This window comes from Somniosus microcephalus, chromosome 24 (genome assembly GCF_052327205.1).
Source record: "Somniosus microcephalus isolate GS21.2 chromosome 24, FLI_Smic_1.0, whole genome shotgun sequence".
Lineage (NCBI taxonomy): Eukaryota > Metazoa > Chordata > Chondrichthyes > Squaliformes > Somniosidae > Somniosus > Somniosus microcephalus.
Genome location: NC_141010.1, coordinates 37873595 through 37888633, shown reverse-complemented (window position 1 = coordinate 37888633; position 15039 = coordinate 37873595). Strand labels below are relative to the sequence as shown.

At 41.2% G+C, this 15039-nt stretch overlaps 1 protein-coding gene across 6 annotated transcripts in view; it reads right to left on the bottom strand.

Annotated features, from left to right (window-relative positions):
- The window catches only part of raraa (retinoic acid receptor, alpha a), a 602035-nt gene that overhangs the window by 439520 nt on the left and 147476 nt on the right, over positions 1 to 15039 (bottom strand). The window contains exon 6 of one of the 6 annotated variants that reach the window (XM_085966524.1): positions 3659 to 3946. The exons of the other annotated variants lie outside the window; for them this stretch is intronic. The gene's annotated coding sequence lies outside the window, so the exon portion shown is untranslated. The remainder of the gene's footprint in view (positions 1 to 3658; positions 3947 to 15039) is intronic. 6 annotated transcript variants of the gene reach the window in all.

Here is a 15039-nt window from a genome sequence, read left to right as displayed (position 1 = left end):
TGCAGGACTGTCCTGGCTAACATTCTGTGAGTGAACTACTGACTCTGCACATTTACTTAAAAAAAAACTAAGCAGATAGTTTATTGCGGTTCTCAAAGCTTTCAGTTGTTTTATGACCGTCACTTCTGGCAGTTCGATATTAAAGGAACAATTCTTCCTGATATCAGTAGAATAATATTATATCAACAAAAAACATCTGGCTTTGTTTAGTACTGCCCAGTAAATCTGACACATCAAAAATTCATTTACCAGAAACAAGTGATTCATTTCTGGAGCACTATTTTCATTTTCTGAATCTTCACTGGGAAATTTCATATCAAGTAACCTACTTGAGTGCTTCCATTTCGTTCGCATTGAAAACACGATTACAACACTAACCCAACCACCCCCACTTGGAAAACACATTAGTGGGCTGTATCTACAAAGGAACATCTTGCTACAATGCATCTGATCACAAGATGAAACATTTGTTTTCACGTCTTCATTATTTATTTTATCTATAATTATTTTTAAAACTGCAGCGTTTAAAATATTAAACATAAATTTCAGGCTGATTGTGTACTTATCAAGGAAATTAAATGCAGAAATATATCAAAGTTACAATACAGAAACAGGCCATTCAGCCCAACCAGTCCGTGTCGGCGTTTACCCTCCACACGAGCAAATAGTCCTGATCACATTTATCCCATATCCTTTCATCCCCCTTTCTTTCACTCACCTATCCAATCCAATCTTGAATATTGACATCGTTTCTGCCTCAACCATTAATCATGGAAGGGAATTCCATGGCCTCACAACTCTCTTTCTTGCTCACTGCTCTAAATCTCTTACATTGAATCTTACATCTATAGCCCCTCATTCCGGACCCCTCAACAACTGGAAACAATTTGCATCCATTTACCCTGTCCCATCTTTCATAATTTGTATGAGATGTGTACGCACCCATAGGGGCCTTGCAAGTGCCGGTTTCAGACATGTGAAGCCCATGCACTGAAAACCGGCACTTCCGATCTGTCAAGAATTCGCACGCATGCCTGGGAGAAGGGCCTCTGTGGGTGGAGAGTTCCGCTTTCTGCATAACCTCCGCCCGCCGAAAACCTTTAAAAATCTTACGCCTGGTAAACCAGCATAAGAGTTTAAAAAAAATAAAAAATATTTTTCCCCCCACTTATTTATAATTTTAAAATACTTTAAAAAAAGGTATGTTTATTTTTAGCCCTGTAAAAAACTTTAATTATTTTTTTCAAAAAATTACATTTTGTTTAAAACATTTAATTTAATGTAATTTTGAATACGTGATTTAAATGTTTTTAAATTAATGCTTAACGGTTTTTAAATGTGATCCCCATTCATACTTTTGACAGATCTATGCGGAGAGGCCGGTCAAAAGTATGAAGGGGGATTCCCTTCTCTGATTGGTTCCCCATGGCCCACGTGATCCCAGGGACACATGCAAACCGCCTGCGCCCCTGGGATACCTCAGCCTCTGCGCGCGCGGTCCAGGAGAGGCCCAGGATCGGAAGTCTCGGGACCTACGGAGCCAGCAGGTAAATGAGTAGATTTTTCCCAATCGGAGGCATCCCAAGCTTCCGATCGGAAAATGCAGCCCAATGCTTGCAGAAGGATCCCTGCACACATTTTAGGAATTCCATTCCCTTTTCTCTATTTATTCTCTCTCTGTCCCAACCGGTAAGTGGATTATTAAAATCTCCCAGAACAATCATTTTGTTATTCCTACTCATCTCTCTAATGTGATTGCAGGTTTCCACTTCCATTTCCTACCCACAATACACCTCTACTGATATAACGAGCACTTTAAAAATAATCTTTGAGCTTCAACCATACGGACAAAATCTGTACCCCTTATCAATTCTCTCTATAGCATGTATTCCTTCTTTGACAAATATTCCCACTCTGCCTCCTTTCATATATTTTCTATCCTCCTAAATATATTATATCCTGATGTTTATTTTCCATTCTTGCCAAGTTTGCAGCCAGATTTCTGTTAATGCAATTTCTGTTTTTATTTCTGTTAATGCTATTAAGCCTAGATTTTCCTGTATGATAATTGATTCCAGTTCCCCCCAGTTTATTTCCCACACCCTGCTCATTACCATTAAAAGATTTTAACCATTTTTGTAACATGACTCTATTTCCCATGATCTTTTTGTCCAAGCTACACAGCTCCCATTACTTTAGTCCTTTCGCTGCTTATAACTTGTCCATTTGATTGTATTCCTCTATTACATATCTCTCTTGCTGAATTGTTTATTATTCTCATCCATTTCACCATCACAAAGCTAATCCTGATTAGTTTAATTTTCCCAGTTCCCCCTTCCTAGTTTAAATACCTCACTTTTTCCTATTTAACCAACACCCCAAAAAACAGAATTCCTCTTTCTACATTTCAAAAGTACTTTATTGGCTGTAAAGCGCTTTGGGACGTCCAGAGATTGTGAAAGGCGCTACATAAATGCAAGCCTTTCTTTCTTTCCAAATGCCGTTGTTCATGGCGGTCTGTGCCACTCTTTCCCCGCCTCCCCATTCCAATACTGCTGCTTTGAAGACAGATGGAGAGAGACAACCACAAGCCCTTTAGCTGTTTACTGATTTCCCTAATCACCCTGTCCTTCTCTGTTCTAGCACATAGCTGGGGAAGTAATCTTGAGTTTACCACCTGTTATTGTCTACTTGTTTCCTAATCCAAATTCATCTTGCACGACTGATGTATTTTCTTTATTTTATACAGTTCCCTCTTCCATCTCCCCTCCTGAAAAATGTAAGAGGTGATTTTCCTTTGTCCTGTTCCCACATAGTGCACAAAAAATGGGTGCAATACAGATGAAAAATAGGTGTTATTGCTTTGCTTCAATGTTGCTCCTGAATAATGCTGTATCCAAACTTTTTCTATGGATTTACTGGTGTCTGCGCCTGAACAGGATACAGTAATATAACTATCATGCAAGTGAATGTCATAGAGCTTTACTCCCAAAATGTCTCTAATTATGTTGCGTCTAGTTCTGAGCAAACTGCACCCATAAAAACCTGGCACTACTGATTCCGGAGCTGCTGTTTGGGAACCAGAAGTCTGAACGGACACCTGGTATTATCACAATTTGTATTTATTTTTGATCTTTAGAATACATAAAATGATTTTGCTGCTTCAGGACTTGTTGCCAAATGTCGTTGTTCATGGAGGTCTGTGCCACTCTTTCACCGCCCCCCCCCATTCCAATGCGGCTGCTTTGAAGACAAATGAAGAGAGACAACCACAAGTCCTTTTGACAACTGCTGAATTCATTTCTCTGAGCCTCTCTGGAGCCACTAACAACTGCTTCACCATCACACAGTAGGATCCAACCCCTCTCTCCCACTATACATTTGCTCCATGCCACCGTGAAGCCTCACAATAAAACCAGTTCCCTTATCCTATTCTCACATTATCATTCTTCATACCCACACTAGTTTTCCCCATTCCTCAATGTACTAGTTGACACTACGGTTCCACCCTCTCACCAGCTGTGCCCTGACTGCTACTTGCCATCCCAGCCATGGTACAGCAGCATGAATTTATTCAGAGGGCAGAACCTTTAAATAAATGAGAAGACCGCTGACCAACAAATCACCACTTCTCGTAGGTATAAATTAAAAAACTTACCACAAGTCATCCAAATGTGTCCAGAAATAAATTCCTGGCCCATCAAATCTTCTAGCTCTCCCATGAGTCTTGGACAGCGTCTGCTCCTTCAGTGGTACTGCTGCCTTTAAGATCGTCCTGTCCCTACAATCAAACATCTCCAGCAATGTCTGACATTCATCTTATCCACGGTAATGAGGGTCAGCAGGAATTCCAAGCGCAAACGTGCTTCCCGGGCACAGCATGCTTCTGGTAATTTGCACCCATTTTGCTTCTGGTAATTTGCACCCATTTTGCTTCTGGTAAGTACTGGGAGAGGAAAATTGGACCAGTAATTTTTCTAACTACAATCTTCTTGTTTTCTGAAATAATTTATCTCCATAGTAGTTTGCATCAGAAGACAGCTACTGAATCAGAGCTCACCTGATGGTTCAGTGGATCAATGCAATATCCAATATGGATCAAGGAAGGGTTCAACAGGGTCACTGGATAGCCATCAGGAAGCGGAATCCTGTCTGATGTTTTACCTCCTCCCTAGTCCAGAGGACCTGTTGAAACCAGTTATAGCATCCCTGCTGCTCTTCCAGCTCCAATCAGATAATTAAGGGTCTGTTATCTGACCTAGGACCTTATTTTTCCTTAAGATGCTTTACTTGTTACACTATCCCACATAAAACACGGCACAACAAATTTATTCTTTAAAAAAATAGAACAAGTGGGACTCTGATTTCACTTTATGACAACCTGAGACCATTTGAATCTAAATGAGTCAGTACCATGCATTTATCAATTGGGAAAGCTTCAAAATATATAACTGCAATATAAAAATGTAACTCTAGCTGTGTACTCAAACATATTAAACTATAAATATTGACTACATAGTATAAAAACAATAGACGGGAACATTTGGCTCACATATGATCCAAGAATACAACACAAAATGAATTCAAGGCTGCTAGGCTAGTCAAGTATTGTAATAGTTTGTTTTGTAGTGTAGGCTAGTCAGTGTTAATAACATCATGGTCTACTGCTGTGCAAGGCTAGCCAGATAGAATAGAATGCCAGATCATTAGCACAGTTGAGAACAGTCAAATGCTCTACACAGCTGAAGATCATAAGGCCATAGCAAATGCAAACTATGTGTCTAGACAAAATTGAACACAATTAAAACTATAATGCATTTCAAGGACTGGGCAGTGCAGTACAGTGGGTGAGACGTTTGCCTTTCAACCTTGGGACCTGGGAAATGAGTTTGGGCAATCTCAATCTAGATCCTAGTGGGTGCAGGTCCAAAGCACAACCCTGCCCCTATTTCAGCACTAATTGGCAATTAAGTTGACAATCACCTTCAGAGCGGCAACAGGATGGCGGGTGTCACAAATATCACACTAACACAGTGGAAGGTGTTCTTTTGAGGTGGGGACTTGAGCACTGTGTGAGAACAGAGGGAGCTATACCTAATTCAGGATAATTGATGTTGGCAATGTGTGCAATAATGGAAAAATGTTCCATGCCCTACCACCAATTTCCCGACTTTGATGAGCACAAAACTCAACGCAAAATTAAAAATAAAATAGCCAACATGTTTTGGATTTTTTTAAAACTGCAGCTGAATGATAATCCCATCAAATAATAATAAGAAAAAACTTTATTCCCCACCCTGTTCCTCCTTAATATATTGCATTTAATATAGTACTGGAACATCCTAAAAGTTTTTACATTCTGTTGCACTTAGTTCCTGTAACACAAACACATCCCACCCTCCCAAGCTAGGTTCCCGTTAGCTATATTAACCCAACAGACAGACCCAATGTCACAGTATAACGATCAGCCAGTCAGATGCATTTAATTGATTTGTACCCTTTATCCACAAATATTGGGTTATACTTTTTTTTTTAAACTTACTTTTTTCTCTTGAAAGCAGTACTTGCTAGGGTTACAGCTCTACAGATGTCAGGAGCCAGTGTGTGACTAAAATAAAACATTTTTCTCTAGGTTTAGCTTGGTATGGATCCTTTAGCTCAGTTGCAATACATAAAAGGAGTTAAAAACCAATGTATTCCAAATTATAACATCAGCCTAACAAAATACAATGTTCTGAGCAGATAGCTTTAGGGAGGAGCCAAGCCATACAATTCAAACAGTAACAGCTTTGTGATTTATTGAATTATGTGAATGACCTGCAGCTCTTTTTGAATTTAGCTGAGAGTTATTCAAATACAGAAAGCCCTTGCAACTGCTTCGGTTATATTCAATTAGCTTATACTCCTTAAGTAAAAGAGTTGGTGTTAGGAATTCTGCTTCTGAACTCATAAGCCCACAAATTTCCACCCATTCACTTCAAAATGGACAGAAAATTACAGGCGGGTGAGCATAGAGCAAAATTTCTAACCCTTCGTCTTCAGTTTTCATAAAGGGCAGATTAAGCCATAGTTCACATAGTTAGTAAGAACATAAAGGTATCCTCATGTGCTTAAGAGCCAAAAACTCACCTATCAGAACAGTCTAAATATGGAAGCCTAAAGTAACAAGGGTAGAAAAGGCCCAAAAATGAAACAATCTCTGGTACTTAACCCAGTGGCCATTATTCATGTGCTTAACATTGACAGGCTATATACAACCACGGGTATCACAGCCCAGTCCAACATCTACATGTTCACTTCCACCACAAACCCTTGGATAGGGATCAGGAACAGAAACTCTGGCTGACTTTCTCCTCCCTAACCCAAGGGCACTGGGGGTAATTGTAGCACTCTACTACTGTCCTGGCTAAGACCAGCCAATTCAGAACAGACCAAGGACTGAAGCTGGGACCTTCTTGGCCTGAATGGCTCAGCTGCTCATTTGATGAACTTGCTAAGATATTGAGAAGCTTCTGTTTCCTCTTCATCAGATTCATCTCGTTTCCACTATTTAATTAAGTTCTTGTGCACATCTGTTAAGATAGATGCTGTTTGAAAGGAGAAGCCTCCAGCATAAGAACATAAGAAATAGGAACAGGAGTCGGCCATTTGGCCCCTCGAGCCTGCTCTGCCATTCAATAAGATCATGGCTGATCTTCTACCTCAACCGCACTATCCCCATATATCCCTTGATTCCCTTAATATTCAAAAATCTATCGATCTCTGTCTTGAATATACTCAACGACTGAGCCTCCACAGCCCTCTGGGGTAGAGAATTCCAAAGATTCACCACCCTCAGTGAAGGAATTGCTCCTCATCTCAGTCTTAAATGGCCGACCTCTTATTCTGAGACTGTGACCCCTGGTTCTAGACTCTCCAGCCAGGGGAAACATCCTCCCTGCATCTACCCTGTCAAGCTCTAAGAAGTATGTTTCAATGAGATCACCTCTCATTCTTCTAAATTCTGGAGAATATAGGCCTAGTCTACTCAATCTCTCCTCATAGGACAATCCCCCCATCCCAGGAATCAGTCTGGGGAACCTTTGTGGCACTCCCTCTATGGCAAGTATATCCTTCCTTAGGTAAGGAGACCAAAATTGTACACAATACTCCAGGTGTGGTCATTTGCATTGTAATCATTTGCAGACTCTACAGCCAAAGCATCCTAGAATATTTTAGGAAATACACTGCATTAAATGGGCTTGAAAGATAAAAACAGTATCATTTTTTTATTTCATATATTAGTGTACTGAACATGCATTTTTTTTCTTTGGAAGCCTGTTTTCTCCAACCGAACTGCATCCAAATAGTCAATGCATACAACAGAAAAGTCAGCTGAATAAAATTTGAGTCTCATTTGAAATGTTTAATGTTCATGCTAGTTGAACTTTCTATTTTTTCCAGATATAATGAAGCTTGTTTTTTCTCCACTTGGAAGCTTTGAATGAATAGAATTCACGTGTTAACACTGGCAATTCTTGTATTGTTATTTCTTTATTTCTGGTTGCTTAACAGCATAAATATTTGAAGCCTAACATTTTAGCTGCCATAAACCTCAAATGGATTGATGAACATTAAAATAATTGCTCTATTTTACATTCGCTCTCGTTTCTTTCATGTAATCACCATTTCAATTTATTCCATACCTCTTGGTCTAGCTAAAACATAATAAAATTACCACTGTAGCTCCCTGATGTCTCAGCTGGTAAATACAATATGTTGCTGTGTCATATCGAGCAGAAAATCCCAGATGAATTTCAGTCTATAATAAGCTAGGTGATCTTTAGGGAGTGCACGGAAGAGGAAATCAGCCAGGGTTTCAGGAATTCTTAGGCTTTATTAAACCAAAAAAACAGAAGACTGATCATATAGCAAGGCTCACGTGGGGTGGCTTCTGATCACAGCCTCAAAGTCTTGAAATGACTTCCTATCTGGTTCATTCCGATTAGACATTCTGTGCCAGAATAGGAAAACAACATCGCCCTTAACAAATATATTTAGGAAAATATATTGCCGAAACCCTCATCCATGCTTTTGTTACCTCTAGACTTGACTATTCCAACACACTCCTGGCTGGCCTCCCACATTCTACCCTACGTAAACTTGAGGTCATCCAAAACTCTGCTGCCCCTGTCCTGACTCGCATCAAGTCCTGTTCGCCCATCACCCCTGTGCTCGCTGACCTACATTGGCTCCTGGTTAAGCAGCGTCTCGATTTCAAAATTCTCATCCTTGTTTTCAAATCCCTCCATGGCCTCGCCCCTTCCTATCTCTGTAATCTCCTTCAGCCCACCCCCACCCCCGAGATATCTGCGCTCTTCTAATTCTGCCCTCTTGAGCATCCCTGATTATAATCGTTCAACCATTGGTGGCCGTGCCTTCTGTTGCCTGGGCCCTAAGCTCTGGAATTCCCTGCCTAAACCTCTCCGCCTCGCTACCTCTCTTTCCTCCTTTAAGTCGCTCCTTAAAACCTACCTCTTTGACCAAGCTTTTGGTCACATGCCCTCATTTCTCCTTATGTGGCTCGGTGTCAAATTTTTTGTCTTATAATACTCCTGTGCAGCGCCTTGAGACGTTTTACTACGTTAAAGGCGCTATATAAATACAAGTTGTTGATGTTGCTGTTGTAGTAACATGTTCAACAATGCAAAATGAAGGCTAATGGAAATGGTGTGGCCATCTTTGAGGTGAAGGATAAACTGCTCCCTCTATCAGGAGAAAGGTCCATTATTGGACATATACTTGTGGCTCAGGAGAAGGATGATGACTGGGGTAAAAGTGGAAGTGATGAGAGCTCTCAAACAGGAAATGCTGGAGGACGTTTAGGCCTGTGGAGTAGTTGGAATCGCTAAAGAATGAAATTAATGCATCTGTGGGGGGCGCACTGTCAGACTATTTGTAGACTAATTGCAATTTCTTCCAATTAAACAGTAGGAAAACCGAAGCCATTGTCTTTGGCCCTTGCCACAAACTCCGCGCCCTTGCCACCAATGTCACCCTTCCCCAGACACTGTCCGAGGCTGAACTGCCAGTGACTCCAAGATGAGCTTCTGATCCCATATCCTCTCCATTGCAAAGATAGCCGACTTCCACCTCCATAATCTCACCTGCCTCCACCCCTACGTGAAACCCTCATCCCTGCCTTTATCACCCCCAGACTCAACTCTTTCCCAATGCTCTCGTGGCTGTCCTCCCATCCTCCGCAAACTTCAGCGCATCCAAAACTTTGGATGTTCATAACCTACCCTGTACCAAGTCCCGCTCACCTACTGGCTCCCAGTCCCCCAACGCCTCCAATTAAACATTCTTACTTTTCATGGCTTCACCCCTCCCCAGCTCTGAACTCTCCATTCTTCTAACTCTGGCATTTTGTGCATGCCCCCACCACCCTTCGCCCCACCATTGGCTACTGTGCCTTCAGCTGCCTCGGGCCCATGCACTGGAATTCCCTCCCTATGCCCCTTTGTCTCTCCACCCACCTTTCCTCCTTTAAGACCCTCCTTAAAACACACCTCTTTTGGTCACTTCTCGTAATAGCTCCTTTTTTGGATTGGCACCCATTTATTTTCTGATTACGCCTCTGTGAAGTGCCTTGGAATGTTTTACTACATTAAAGACACTGTATAAATGCAAGTTGTTGTTGCCATGCAGAGAGTGACAGGGCAGTTATGTCACTCACTGAATTCCTGACGCCATCCTTACCCTCATGGAAAATAGTCTGGCCTAAAGCATGTCACAGTAGCGCACGTACTAGTAACTCCTGAAGATGTGACACAGTATTTAACAATTCAATCTCATGCTTTGCTTTTTGATTCACTAGATTTCTTTAGTTTTTGATCCAGAGCTATTTCCCTACACTGACTCCCTCCCCACACATCAAGGATAGTCTTGCTCCTCGCAACTAATCCAGTATTCACAGAATCACAGAAACCCCACAGTGCAGATAGAGGCCATTTCGGCCCATCGAGCCTGCACCGACACATATTCCACCCGATCCCCGTAACCCCTACACCAACACATGTCCCACCCTATCCCCACGTATTTAATCCCCCGAACACTAAGGGTCAATTTATCATAGCCAATCAACTTAACCGCACATCTTTGGACTGTGGGAGGAAACCGGAGCACCCGGAGACCCACGCAAACACGGGGAGAATGTTTTTGCTGTTTCACCAATCGCTCTCATGGCAGAAAGTGCTTCAAAGAGAAAGCTTTTAAACATATGAATTAAAAGGAAAATCAGTACAAAACTAATTAGAACAATTTTAGTTGTGCTGTTAATTCAGCTGATTATTTTCTTAAACCATGTTTTAAAAATCAAATTTAATAATATTTAATAGTACATATAAACAATAAAATTAAACACACTGATAGAAATAAAGCTGGCCAAACACGTACAATTCACACTGAAGTGAAGATGGATTAGGAGCCAGGGACATGGTGGTGTAATGTGCTGGAGCAGCCGTCCAGTAGGTCATAAAGTGATGGCGAATTTGTGTCCGTAATCTCCCCACATACTGAACTGTTGGTCTCAACAGTGCGGTCATGAAAAGGTGTTCAGCAAAGCCCTTTCAGTTTTCCAGCGTGTTGAGAAAAACAGGCTGGCTTCACCTGGGTGAGTGCCACTGGATAGGGAGGGCAGTAGAAAGGGGGAGAGGAAAAATACCATTTGTCCATAAGGAGGGAAACATGAAGCAGTACTACAAAATGTAGGAGAAAAGTGCACTCAGTCAAATCGGATTATTTTCCAAGTAGTATTTACAAAAACATTTTTCTACAGAGCTAATGTCTTTTTGCTTTGCTTTCTTACAAGCTTTAAATTTCATTTTATTGTTATAAACATGATGAGAGGAAACAGATTAACAGCACTAATGATCTTGAAGCCTTCCAAACAACACACCCTGAAGATTACGTCCCTGTAGTCCTTGACTGTTGAGAGTTTTATCACGTGTTCCTCTTTTGAAAATAAAATTGTAAAATGTTCATAATTTCTAACTTAGCAAATCTATGAAGTGAAACAACTTCACCCTGCAACAGAGTTCAATAACCTTTTTCGGGAACTTTTTGAAAAGTGTCAGAGCCACCTTTCGGATCAAATGCTTTGAAATAAAGAAAGAAAATGACGGAGATGCTGTCCTTCGGATGTTAAACGAAGCCCTGTCTGCCCTCTCAAGTAGACGGAAAAGATCTCTCAGCACTATTTCGTAGAAGAGCAGAGGAGTTCTCCCCAATGTCCCGGCCAATATTCGTCCCTTAATCAACGTCACTGAAACAGATTATATGGTCATTTTTTCACTGTGGGAGCTTGCTGTGTGCATTGGCTGCCACGTTTCCTACAGTACAATAGTGACTACACTTCAAAATGTATTTCAAAGGCTGTAAGGCACTTTGGGATTTTGAGACCGTGAAAGGCGCTATATAAATGCAAATTTTTCTTTCTTTCAAATGCTTTGCTCACTTTCTTATCCCCAAATTACATTTTGTGTTATATTTGTTGATACACTTGCATAGTACAAACAAGGAGGTGTGCATTCCTCTGGACACACAGAATACCACCTTACAAGATGGTTTCACTCCCAACTTCTGAAGCCAAAGTTCCTTTGACAGTTAAATGACATTAAATTGCCCCCTCTGGCGGTGCAACTGCCACTGGCCTCAGTCCAACCATACAGGCCAGCAATGGGGTTTTCACATCACCGGCCAGTGTGAACTTTTTCCTGACATTAGTGAAGGTTCTCAACCAGAAACCTAACGTTGCAGTTTTAACTTGAAAGCAGCTCCATATGTGCTGTTGTTTCCAAATTGCAGTTGCAATTTTAAACAATTGTGAATGCACAATCGTGCCTTGTAAATAGGGTAATTTCAGAGCACTGGGAGCCAACCCATATTGGAGAACTACTTCAAAGATACTCTGCTATATAAAGTGCATTATAAATCAGATAGCCTTAAGCAATGCTCATTATATCTAATACTCATGGCTGCTGCAATGAATTACTATCTATGCGATAAGTTGCTGTACAGGAGGGGCACATTGCAATCTGATTTCAGTAAAGCATATCACAAAACCTTTGATGTCCTCATTTATACATTCATAGCACAACCCCTTTTCTTATTTTCTTCAGTAGAAACGATTCTCCTGCCTGCATACATACACCTATCTAAAGTGATTCAATGAAGCAGGTATTTGCACGTTTTCAAGCCATGTGTGAAAAGTTACAAAAGTCACTTTATCAAACAACACCTCGTAATTGCTTCCTTCAGACGACAGTATTTCACCAAAGGGACAAAGATGAGCCTTTCAGCAGCTTCAAGTCTTTTCTAAATGACCAGCTTGGAGCACTGAGGAGAAAAATATGTCAGTGTCTGCAGCCTCTGACCAAGGCTGTGTAAATCTTCCACACCGCATTGACCAGACAATGGAAGCAGCTCTGATTAATGGGCCATTACTCTTAATTTAAAAGCTGGGAATGAGATCTACCTATACAGTTACTGATAGGTCTCATAAAAAGGGGACCGTCAGATCCCGATCTCTGGCAATGCCTAACTAAAGATAACAGGACAAAACAAAAAAATACTGCGCCCTATAACCAGTCCATCCCAGCAACCTGTTCCGCTAATTTTGAAACAACATTCTCCCCGCCAAAAAAAAAGCCATATATCAACTGGCCTCTTTGGACAATGTAAGCTGCAAGGCAAAGAGATGGTTTGAGAGCACAGATAATAGGATCAAACGAAGCACAGTTTACAGCCAGTATCAAATAAATCACTGGTGACAGGCTTTCTCACTAAGAGAATTAAGAAAAACAGTAATTTCGCTGGACTTCATCCATCATCATGCCGTAATTCCAACTGAAAGATAAGACGCATACTTTCAGCTAAACTTCTCTCAGGGCATTTTCATTAGCAATTGTGAACGATTCAGTCGAACAGCATACTTACATGGAAGAAGCGATAGAATGGGGAGGAGAGAAGAAAGGATGATGATGAGTCACTTATAACAGCTACTAGGAAGAGTTGGTATTAACAGACTGTGCCTAATATCTGAGGCCAGACTATTACTGGAAAAGAGGTGACTGTAGAGGTATATTAGCTAGTTAAGGAAATGGAAATAGTAAATCCAGAACTTTACTTTAAATTAACTTATGAGAGTAGAATAAGGGGGACACAGGTTCAAACTAGTAGAGGGCAAATTTAGCCTTTGTCAGGAAATTCTGCACACAAAAAGAGTGATCAGCATATGGAAGAGACTTCTGGATAGAGTAGTAAAAGTCAAAAAAAATTATTTGTTCATGAGATGTGGGCGTCGCTGGCAAGGCCAGCATTTATTGCCCATCCCGAATTGCCCTTGAGAAGGTGGTGGTGAGCCACCTTCTTGTACCGCTGCAGTCCGTGTGGTGAAGGTACTCCCACACAGTGCTGTTAGGTAGGGAGTTCCAGGATTTTGACCCGGCGACAATGAAAGGTCAGCAATATACTTCTAAGTCAGGATGGTGTGTGACTTGGAGGGGAATCCCTGCAATTATTTAAGAAATAATTAGATGAAACATGGTGGGGGGGAACTTTAGGGTATTTTTAAATGGATGAATTAAGATGGGCTAAAAGGCTTTCCTCATCAGTAATTATCTTGTTTTGTAGAAGTTGGCAACGCATTAAGATTGGCACTATGGCCTGCAAAGAACCTTCCCTACCACAGAAGAAATACTCACTATGTTTACAGCCAAGTGTTAAACTGCACTAGAATGAAGTTACTTTAGACAATACATTTTCCTGCATACAAATGTCTTACTTCTCAAAGTGAAGGAGGATTAAATAATTAGATGAATTCAGTAGGAATTTGTGGTTGCAAAGGAACATGCTGGGAAAGAGCAGCTAGAAGTACGGGTGGCAGAAAAGTGAACAAAGGTGACAGAGGGAACGGTCCCTCTAGAAAGCAGATAGGAGGAGAGAAGATGGGCTTGATGGTGGTGGAATCGTGTGGAATCTCTGCTGTCGTTATCCTAACTTGCACCAAGTCCTGTTCACCCATCACCCCTGTACTCATTGACCTACATTGTCTGTCAACACCTCAATTTTTAAATTCTTATCCTTGTTATCAAATCCCTCCATTGCCTTGCCCCTCACTATCTTTGTAACCTCCTCCAGCCCTACAATCCTCCGAGATCTCTGCGCTCCTCAAAGTCTAGCCTCTTGTGCATCCCCGATTTTAATCGTTCCACCATTGGTGGCCGTGCCTTCAGCTGCCAAGGCCCTCAGCTCTGGAATTCCCTCCCTAAACCTCTCTCCTCCTTTAAGACGCTCCTTAAAACCTGCCTCTTTGGCCACCTATCCCAATATCTCCTTATATGGCTCAGTGTCAAATTTATGTTTGATAATGGTCCTGTGAGGAGCCTTGGGACATTTTACTACGTTAAAGACACTATATAAATGCAAGTTGTTGTTAAGTAGCGGAAGACAATTTGACAAATGCAGAGGCTGGAGGATTCAAAAGGTGAGGGCAAGACGTTCCTGTTGCTACTGCTGTGAGAGGAGGGACCAAGAGCAGAGGCCCAGGAAATAGGGCAAACATGGTCACTGTGGGGGATAAACATTGGCTGAAGTAGAAGAACATTTCACTGTGAAAAATTGAGTAATCAAAGCAAAACTGATAGAGATACAAAAACTGGAGAAAGGCATTTCTCCAGTTCAGAGGGAAATTTTCTCTGAATATGTTAATAGCATATCCAAAAAAGATTGCTTCTTTCAGATCAAGGTCGTTGTGCTGAATATAATTTGCCCAATTGGAGTTTCTATCATTCAGCGATCTAATTAAGTGTGCATTGGTTAGAGTAGCATGGGGGCTAGAAGACCTCCTGGCTTCAGAAGGGAGGGAGGAAAATGGATAGGAGAATTAGACAGATCAGATGGAAGAAAAATTAGGTAAACAGTTCCAGGATAAATCCTGTGGAAAAAATGCGCTTCAAAGAACAGACTGTAATCACATTGGAAATGACAGGTCACTTA